We start from the raw sequence: 11,388 nt of genomic DNA on the forward strand, positions 1-11,388 counted from the left end.
ATTTCAAATACGCTCTTGTGTCGGTGGAAGTCGAGAGAAATTTTTCCGTGTACAAGGCTCTCTTGTCCGAAAACCGACAATCATTTACTCTTCAAAATTTTCTTATGATTTTCGTTGTGTACTGCAACTCAGTACTTAAACTGTAAAAGATGACAAAAAGTGACCTTTTTTACTTGTACTACCATGCGCAATGAACATGTGATAGATACTGTAACGTTAATTTGTAATTTGAATTTCTCTTGGTAGTTTATAAATTTGTTTTACAAATCTTTCAAAATTTTTAGGTCATTTTTCTAACTTTATAGGACATTTTCTTGCATGTATTAGGTCATAAATGCATTTTTTAAAGGTCATTTTTTGGCAATTTTAAGGTCATCAAAATCCTAGCTCTAGTGATTAGCATAATCTCGACACAATAGTTGTAGAACTTGTAAATAACTTCCAGGCGCTTCCAATTGCTGAAAAAATTTGAGAAACTCACAAATTTCTTTACAACTTCGAAAAAATTACTACTAAGCACCAAACACAATATTGGAAATATTGAATCTTGATCGACAGGGCAATGCAGTAGTTTATCTGTTGCTCAAAAGGTGGTGCTGAAAGAAAATTCGATGGTTTTCTAGGGCCTCCCCGATGGCGCAGTGGTAGCGTCCTCGCCTTGTAATCAAGGGGTCCCGGGTTCGATACCCGGTGGAGGCACAAGTGGTTCGGATTCCACTTTAAACTGTAGGTCCAGTCCTTACTGTGCATAAAGTGGACTTAAAACACCAACTCGATGGTTTTCTGTTGAAAATATAATTATTTTCAGTTGTATAGGAGCTGCCATTATTCAATATGGTACTTTTCATTCAAAACGGCATGTTCATTGCCTTTTTGTTTTGTAGTTTGTATAATATAGAATATATAAAGCACGAGATCCTGTAATCTGCGTGTAGATCATGCGTGTAAATATATATTGTATTTTACGGCACTAAAAACTAGTTAAAGTACACAGCTTTTTGGGTCTTTAGATGGCTCCTAAATATTCACATAGGCGTTAGAACGAGGGGTGCCACAGCACCTCGTAATGTGTCCCCCCCAAAATAAGAAATGTAGGAACTACCATTAAAATAATTAAAATAATATGAGCGTTAAAAAGTAAGAAATTTCGTTTCATTTGAGATGCTTTGCTCTCTCTCTCTCTCTCTCTCTCTCTCTCTCTCTCTCTCTCTCCAAAACCATGTTATTGTTTACTATAATAATCAGTAATTATAGTAAATAAGATACGTTTACATTTATACATAACAAGAAGATTGCAGTAGAAATAGAAACCGCGCCCATAAGAAAGAGAAATGCAAACCGATTTATGGAGAACATCTGTCCAATTTATAAAGTGATTTAATAACGGCAAATAGTAATTATGAGAAGTTATTTTTGTAAATCAAGATGGACCAAAATTAGTGTTGACGATATTTCTTGCAGTGGACCTAAATGGGTAATGAATATTCAGAGAATATAATGCTAAAAATGTTATCTTCGTTTACCTAATAGTTTCTTTGAGAAATTGCAAGAATTAGGTTAACAATGTCCAGAAAGGCAATTGAAACTCCCCTTAAGGCACCTCCAATAAGTTAGTCTGTGTTCGTCTACGAATATGCACATCATAACTACCATGGTTATACGGCCATGAAAATAGGCGGCTGGGCAGAATTGCGCTGTTGCCACATATGCGAAAAGGAAAGCGAGAGCGGGACTATAGTCGCTGGTTCCCGCGCACTATGTGGCAACGTCAACCGGGCTGCGTTGCCTAGTTCTAGCGTCAGACCGACCTCTCTCCGGGTCACTTTTGTGTCATCCCTGACCTTTCAAGCAAATACTGTCAGTTTGTATCACATGGATTACAAAGACCAACTCTATGAGATCTTTCATTCTCTTAAACCTCTGAACACACAGGGTTGTGCTCCGACGTTGCAACAGCGCGAACTTCTGCCACCCGCCTAATTTCATGGGCGTGCGTTTATTTACTTCCACTTTAATGAATCTTGTGGGAAAACAAATAAGCAACAGATACCTTGACTGAAACTGGGTGTACCTTCTTTGAAGTTTTTCGGATCCCGTTTTTTTTTTTTGGGGGGGGGGGTACACATTCAGCGACTCTCTGAGGGTGAGACAAGAAAGATTCCAGCTTCCTCCCAATGCAAAAACAGCGTCTTCAGCTGCTAACCTTTCAAGCTTTACGGCGATGACGTTACGCTCAGAAGCGTCTTGATGCGGCAAATGGAATTATTTTCACGGTCTGCTGCTTCTTCTTCAGAAGGTAAAAAAACCCTCCATTGCACCTCTTGGCTCGTTCTGAGCTTTATAACTTTCCCTCTGCCGGGATCCGTCAGCATTGAGACATTAGACTTGCATAAAGCATTCTGTTATGTTCACCACCACTCGCCCTTTGCATTCCTAATGCGTTTCCTTCCGTTTCTGTTACCTAAGGCGTTAATAATGCAGTGCTCTTACCGACGTTCGTGTTCTCTGTGGAATTTTGCGTGAAAGTACTCGCAGAATCCGTGAATCATTTAGGAACTAATTATAGAAATATTTACTGCCGTTATGCGTGACCTTGTAATAGAGCTCCTTGAGGTAAGGTGGCCTTGGTTCAATATCGCGAGTGTGTCTTGGACCAAGTGTTTCTGGAGTTGAGTAAGTGAGAGCCCGTGAAGACTAGAATGCCAGAGAAGGATCGGCCGGTATCAGTACATAAATTATAACCGATACTTTCCGATACTAGTGGTATCGGTGTTGACCGATACATCGTCATTGGCTTAACCCTATTTATTATATACATTAAAATCCATGCCGGAAGTGCGGCGCTAAATCAAGCGATTTACTTGATGAATTTACAGAATTTCTTTTCATGGCAGTTCTAAAGCAGGGGCATTTCTAAAGTAGCTGGTCTCGCAGCTATCAAGTTGTTTGTTTCAGTAGGAAATCCAGTTCCGAAAGCCTGCGACAACACATTGAACAAAGGCCAATTTGAATAGCATGTTTATGGGACGAAACGCGAGGGAAATGTTACAATTCAACTCACCTTGCCTTTAATATTTACAGCTCGCAGAGGCGATAGAAGTGGCTTTCCTTTTATCCACGCTTCTTACGTCACTGAAACTGGGTCGCCGAGGAAGAAGGGGCAATGAATTTTTGTGTGTGCAGAGCTGTGAAACCGGTTGAACTCTTTCTCCCCTGTCTTTTCTCTCTTGAACCGCGTGTATACTTTCGAACCTTCAAAACCTGGTCATTTCAATGCAATTATCTCCATGGGGCAGGGTGCGAAATCCTGTCCGAAGGGGGAGAATTCTTGTTGTAACAACAAAGGTATGCAATTCTTTTACTTATATACAGACTAAGGATAATATCATAAACCTGCATTTCAGTGTTGGATGTTTTTTCTCTCTCCCCTCTCTTTCAAATGATTGACTGATTGATATGTTGTTTTAAGCCCACTTTATGCACATTAAGGCTAATCGGGACTGGACCTACAGTTTAAAGTGGGATCCGAACCAACCAATTGTGCCTCCACCGGGTTTCGAACCCGGGACCCCTTGATTACAAGGCGACGACGCTACCACTGCGCCATCGGAGAGGCCCCCCTTTCAAACGACTATTAACGGACCTACACCAATAACAAGAAAGCAAAACCTAAAGAAAACTTATAATAAAATCATTTTAATTATTTTGAAATTTATGGACATGTTTAGGAATTACTTTGCTGCTATATAAATATCTAATATACATAAAAGTAACAAATGAATCCCCTTATATTTAACAATATACTCCATGTCAAATCAACCAAGAAAAAAAATTGGAATTTGTTTTTCGCAACAAAAAAAAACAACAAAAAACAAGCATGTTGTATATCAAATGAAAGCACTCTTCATAAGCTTTAAAATGAGACCATGCCCAGCCTTGCTGTTGAAATTGCAACATGAAAAATAAAAATATTTTCTACATTTCAGATGATAAACATGTGTACCAAAATTTAGCCAAATCCATGACACCAAAGGTTTATGCACGGGTTGGTTTGACATGGAATTAACCATATAGCAAATTAAAATATATATTTGTGTGTGTGTGTGTGTGTGTGTAAATAAAGGTCTTCCTTCCCCCTCCCCACAAACAGTCATCAATGATTTCGCACCCTGTCATAGGAGGTTGTGGAATAAGCGCGAAAGGAAAAACAGCGAAACTAAGTGAGCGCGAAACCAAACTTCAACATCTGAATTAGCGCGAAAGGAATAAACGCGAAATCAAAATTGAAAAGCGAAATAAGCGCGAAAGGAACAACCGCGAATGTTTTCTTCCATAGAGGAAGCAAAGTTTGAAAATAACCCAAACTGAAAGGATATTATTGAAACCGAACAGAGCTAGGCTGATGTGTTTTTGGGAGGCAATTATTTTCCATGGCGAAGTTAACGCTCTGCAGTATTTCCTTCTACTTGACCATGTTTACATACCGGGTGGTCCAAAAGTCCCGGAACGGTCACATATCGTGAGAAATGAATCCACGACTTTTGCGACACCGTCGTATGCGACACTGGCATTCCTGCCGTCATATGTGACACTGTATGGAAATATATTCCATGACAGTTGCGACACCGTCATCTGCGACACAAAGTGTAAATAGCTTCCCGTCACATTTTATCCAGGCTTAGGACTGGCAGCATCATGGAAGCTGGTGTGTTTTTGAAAACCTTTATTAGTTTTCCTTCACACTGGCATCATGGAAGCTGGGTGTTTAAATGCTGGATGTATTTATCCTTTGTCAATGACGGATTGTTTAGATCCCTTGTCAGTATAGGAGCAGACTGCAATCCCTTATCAATGTAGAAATGTAGAATGCGTCGTTTCTCTTGTAGTTGAACCAACATCTTACTATATTCATTCTAATTTCTGAACAAAAAACGCTTAAGATCTCTATGCATTTCATAGTCGGCAAACGCTATTTGTATTCTCCCATCTCATCTAATGTAATGTACTGACATCGTCTAAGTTTCCCTTTAAGATTCACATAAGTAGTTGTTGTACACAGCTTCTAATCTTAAAGTCTTCACTAATTGGTACACATTAGGACTTGTTTTCTCTCAATACATTAACTGTATGGTTACATCCCTCGACTGCATTGTTAGTCCTGTGCCGCTGTTGGGAGCAGTTCCACATAGAAATGTCGAAAACAGAGTTGTTCATCCACTGTTTAACGAAATAATCCAAAAATTTTCTCAATATGTCGTGGTTTGGCGCATCTTCCATCACACACAGCCACAGGGAGGTAAGCCAGAGCCGAACACATTCTTATACACAGCCGCACGTCTGGATCTGTTTTGTAATAGTTTGTCAGTCCCAACTCCTGCACCTTTCGCCACAAACATTGGTTAAAGTGATAATTGCAACCACTGATCTGAGCCTCGGGAAATACTACTTCCTTCAGAGACGCTATTGCTGCTGCACGTACGCAAATGTCGCTAATTCTGGTAAACAAATTAGAAATCGTAAGGAAAAATGCAAGCAGTGTCGCATATGACGGGAAAAAACCAGTTTTTGCCTCAGTGTCGCAAATGACGGTGTCGGAAATGTCGGAACTCCGTGAGAAATACACATCGAATCGGAAAACGAAAAAATACGTGTTTAATAAGTGAAAGAAAGCTATTCAATGATATCACACTTAATTCCCCACCCCCAGGGGGCGGGGGTGGGGGGCAACTGTGAAATTTTAAATGGAAACCCCATTTTGTATTGTAGAATCGGAAGATATCTTATTTTGCAATAATCTTCCGTCTGTCAGAGAGATTGTTCTACAAAGGACACTAACAAAACGAATTAAGAAAATTCTGTTTTAATTTCATCGCAGCTTTCTATTCCTTCCTTGATAAAAATAAAAACTAAACTGAAAACTTGTCTCAACACATTTATAAACATTATAAATTAAATGGGATTTGGACTAATAAAAGTTGCAATTTTCCACGTCTACGGAGAAAAGTTCAAGCAGAATTTCCGGAATTCAAGGAATTCCCGGTGAGTAGCCACCCTGTTTTATTTTTTATATACAGGGTGTACACGATGAACCTCCGGGGTTTCTACCCAACGTTCAAAAGCAGAAAATAAAGTTACGTCATTCCTGGCAGTGCTGTCGTAGCCTTTGTGAAAATGGCGTCTTCTCAAGAGAAAGTACACGATGTGGTATGGTTTGCGGAGTCAAAATCAATTGTTACGGTGCAGCGTAAGTTTCGGCGTGTCTTTAACAAAACGCCGCCAACGGACAAGAGTACCAGGGCATGGTACAGAACTTATCTGGAAACTAGCAGTGTGCTGAAGAAGTCAGTGAGGAACGCCACGCGTCTCCGACGAGACAGTTGAGCAAGTTCGTGATGTTTCCGTCCGCAACCCGCGGAAATCGATCAGGCAAGCCGCAAGAGAACTGCAAATAACTCCTTCAACGGTTCATAAAGTGCTACGAAAACGGCTGCATCTGTACGCGTACAAAGTTCAGATTTGTCAAGAAATTAAATCGGACGACAGGCTCAAAGGGACTGACTTTGTAAACGATGTTCTTTCTCGCATTGATAACCCCAAGTTTCTAAACATGGTAATGTTCTCAGAAGGTGGCTGGATTTAATACTGGCAGTAAGCAGATAAACTTCTCGCAACTCAATATTTCACAAAGTAACATTATTTTCCAGATGGTTGAAGAGATTTGCCTCCCTTCTTGTAGGAACTTACAAGAACATTTGTCTACTTAGGAAAAATAAACGACTGTCTGCTGTCATATGCCCATTGGAGCGGAATGGAAGGAAAACAAAAACGAAGCGGAAATCGCGCTTTTGTGTTACGAAGTTACGTTAGAAAGTTAAGCCTTGTACGGTGATTGCTGCCATAACAATGTTCACAGTCATTGGCTCAAGCATTGCACCTATAATAACACTGAATTAAGAAATATCAGGAGAACTGTTGCTCTGTGACGTGTTTCGAGAATCTACAAGGCACTTCCGGATGTGTTGGAGAGTAAGTGTTCCATGTAGTCCTGTACGCAGGGGCCATGCCTCCCCTCGAATTCTGAAATAATATGTCCTTGCATAAATAAATGGGTTGTTTTTGGAGAGAGACAGGCTCCAGAAGTTTTAAGTCTGCATCATTGAGTAATTTTAGTTTCATATCCATTAGGGATGGGTATATCGATCAGTTGTTTTTTTTATATTTTACTTTGGACCATAACATTGCAAGTGTACAATTGTACAGTCAACAGCAAAGATAATAGTAGGCAAATTGCCCACCGCTACTTTCATTACTGTTTTATTCTACATCCTGTGTTGTTTTAAGGAATGAAACTATGTTGGTTCGAAGCGGGCATTGCCCTCTGCTTATTGATGACATTATTTCAATTTATTATCATCAATAGAGCCCGGAAGTTCAGGCATTTATTTTCGTTAAAATAGGCAGGCAAAAAGGCATTTAAATGTGAAAAATAGGCACTAAAAATGAAAAAAGGCAAAATAAACCGAAAAAAGGCACATTTGGAAGTCGCTTACTTTTATCCATAATTTCTGGCAACATGTTAAAATCTACATTGGGAAGAGCATTTCAATTTTCTCCGTCTTGATTGCACATAACTACAAGGTGTTTTTTAAAGTTCTCAACATTCTTTGATAGTAGTCTGTCAGAGATAATGTTTTTCATAATAGAAAATGATCTTTCTACTTCGACAGAAGTTATTGGAGCATACATAGAACAAGCTAATGTAGCTGGACTCATTTTGGTAACAGCATTTTCACCTTTAGAATATCACAAATTGTTTTCAATTGTTTCAAGTCCTCATTTGCACTCACTACCCGTTTGCACTTTTCCGCAACAGCTGACCTTTTTTCTCCTGGCACTTCCATCTGCTCCATAGATTCCTCGTAGATTTTCATGGATGCTATAATTGTAATTGTCTCTGGCAATGCACCATAATGTGCAAAAATAAACTTGAATAGCACAGGAGTTTTTTTCACTTCACGAATTGAAGCCGCTTCATTTTCTGGAAGAGAATCTATCACCTCACTGATTTTTTCAAGGTCGTTAGCATAATATATAGCTGCTGATATCCAGGTTCTCTATCTGGTCAAGACTGGTTGCAGAGGTAAACTAAGCTCAGATGCAACTTCCTTAAATTTTCGTGTTCGACAGGGAGATTTCAGAAATATCTTCTTTGTGTTCGAAATCAAACTGTCCACTTCAGCAGTCACTCATGCACAAGGAAATGTTAACCGAAAGGCAATATCCTAACTGAGCATGAAATACATTTTTTCACACTTTTCTCCTTCAGCAATGTTGAAACATGCATGAGTTCAATATTACTTAAATAAGGCGAAAATTATTCACATAATAAACGGAAGAAAAATAAATGCCAACAACGTTTTTTTGGGAGAAAAATAATTTATATACACATTTTTTTAAAAAAATGGTCAAATTTTATTGAAAAAGGCAAAAAAGGCATTATAATTAAAAATAGGCAGTGGGGTCCCAAATAGGCAAAATAGGCAAAATGAAAAGGCTTCTAAAACATTCGAAACAACATAAGAAACGTATATCCGGAAAAAAATTATCAATATATGCAGTAGATAAAAAGAGGCATTTTGCCAAACTTCCGGGCTCTAATCATCACACTATGTAATACAGATCGAATGAAAATGGTGATGGACAATGCGTCTACTGTTTCTTTTGCTGTTGGGTGTACGCTTAGCTCTAGCTGCAATACTACCATAACATTGGTGGTCACATATAACATTCCAACAGCACTTTGCAGACCACCGTGGCGGAGTGGTTAGCACCCCATTGGTTCGGGGTTTGAATCCTGGCCTGGTCGTTCTTTGTTAGTGTTCCTTCATGATTGATTTATTTGCTTTAATTTACTTCACTTCTTGTGCCACTTTTTGGCTAATTTGCAAAGATGGGGATGATTGATGATATGATGAAACTGATGAATAGAAACTCACAAACATCCATGCCCAGGCCAGGATGTGAACTCGGGAATCCTGGCGTCGTACCGCGATGTGCTAACCACTCCGCCACGGGGGCCGGCTACTGTCCCTTCATGAATTCCATATTTTCATCCTCATCGTCGCGATTAGCCAAAACTGGCAGAGGTACCTAACTAAATCAATCCAACGCATTTCGGATATTTTCTTTGTGCCACATTTTTGGATGTCCCCCCCCCCTCCCCAACTAAAAGAAATCCTGGGTATGGACCAGGTAAATTCTTTTCTAAAAGTTGATGCCCCGATCACAACAATTTCACTCTCTAATTTCTTAAAATTTATACATTAATTAATGCGCATCCTTCAAATTAAATATTAATAAATTATGGCTTAATCGTAAAGAGTAACAGTTCGAACATGGGTTTGTTGACAAATATAAAATTAATTTTAAATTAGATGTCGACAACAAGACACATCTTCCAGCATCCTCGGGCCAACATTATTTAATTAGTTTGTTAAGTGCTTATTTTCATTTTTATGTTGCATTTTGAACACCGTAAAATTCCAATTAATACTGTTCGGGGAATGGATCACTGTATTGTTATCCTCGGAAAACTGATAATTATATTGTTAGACCAACCGCACATCGGATCCGACACGATGAGACGAGTCATTCTTATCGCAAACCGTCTGTGGGAAGGTTTAACATTAGACTCTTATAGAAGGCCGCACACCGGAGGCGAGTCACCTTGCAACAGGTTGCGACGATTTGCTACAAAATAATGAAGGTCCATGGAATTTGATCTCGCGTGGAGCAGTTTGCGACGAAACGATTTGCGCATGCGCGAATCCGTTCACTCCAGAGACAGACATCTAATCACAGACCGAAAAAAAAGGTCTTCATTTAATATTACATTAAATGGTAAATATCGTATTTTCTAACCAATTACTTGCTAGAAATATATTCACAATATATAAACTGATACAATTCTACATACACATTGAACACTGATTCCGTTGCAAACTGTTATGCTTATAAAGCATCGTTACCCGTTTCTCAAATTACAAAGGACAGACCTAAACCTACTGTGTACATGGACGAAATCTGCTATCAGATTTTAGCCAACAAATTGACTCGTCTTGCCGCGTTGTGTCGTGTCGCATTGTGACTCGTCGTGTTGCATTGTGTTGCGTCGTGTCGTATCTGGTGTGCAGCTAGCCTTAATTTGATCTTCATTTTGTTGCTTAAGAAAGAAAAATGTTTCATGAGAATTTCAAGAGGCCCGGCGGTTGAGAAACGCTGATCCAGATGGCATTACTGCTTGTGAACAGCACATTGGGTCGTCATTATTACGACGAAAGCATTCTCATTCACTATTATTAGTACACTAAAGGAGGAACTTATGCTACTATAAATTGTAAGGTATCAAATAATTTTATCAGAGGAGTATGCTGCTTGGAATATTAAGAACAGACGAACATTCATACATGTTACACACACTATGGCAATAAATAAAACAAAAGGACCAGTTTTTTGGAGTCTTGCAAACAATCGCTTTCTTTGCAATCGTGATGAAATTTTGGTATGGTTCAGGCAGAAAGGTTTTAAACACAATACTTAATTTTCAGATTTAGAAAATGTCAAATAAACCGTTGTTGTCAATTTTGAGAAACAACATTTTCTTAGTATTGGGTAGTCCTACAAATACAATGTTGGTCTTTCTTTGAAGCTTTTTGCATCTGTTTTTAAAATCCATTATTATTGTCAATTCACATTGCGAAACCGACTTTATACAGCGGAGTAAAGTGTATAGTATATACAACGTGGCAACACGGCACAGAGCGATGTTAGTTAAACTGTTGAAATGAAACTGCAGCCTGTCACTGCGAGTCAATGCAAGCGGTGTTGCCACATTTCGTTTGTTTATTTACAGATAGGCTAATCTGGAATGGGCCTACAGTCATGGGCGTCGGCATGTTCATCTAGTTTTTTTCAATTTATGGCAATTCATAAACGAAGCACTTTATTTCACTTCAATTTCCATCATTAGTTAAAAATGCTCTTGAGATATCGAATTTGGTACGAAACTTTCATAATTTGCGACACTGAAACTCTGCTAATTTCACACGTTCCGAAGCATCTTATACTACTGCGTTTGCTGCTACCGATGTTAGAAGTAACTATGTAATCTTGGTTGTAACAAGTACTATATGATTCATATAATAAATTTATTGGATGCTAAAATAAATTAAACTAAAACTGCTACTACTACTACTAGTTATAATAATAGTAATAATAATAACATAATTTAAAATACCGATAATGCAATAATTTTAAAAATGAACCCCCCTTGACAAACTTCTGCATATGCCACTGGTCTGTGTCACAATATTTTCGACTTATAACGAC

General features: G+C 38.8%; 1 protein-coding gene across 2 annotated transcripts in view; it reads right to left on the reverse strand.

Annotated features, from left to right (window-relative positions):
* Positions 1 to 11,388, reverse strand: part of fw (CUB and Sushi multiple domains furrowed) — a 250,719-nt gene that overhangs the window by 97,509 nt on the left and 141,822 nt on the right. The gene's annotated exons all lie outside the window — the stretch shown is intronic.

This window comes from Lepisma saccharinum, chromosome 23 (assembly GCF_977018435.1).
Source record: "Lepisma saccharinum chromosome 23, izLepSacc3.1, whole genome shotgun sequence".
NCBI classification, from domain to species: Eukaryota; Metazoa; Arthropoda; class Insecta; order Zygentoma; family Lepismatidae; genus Lepisma; species Lepisma saccharinum.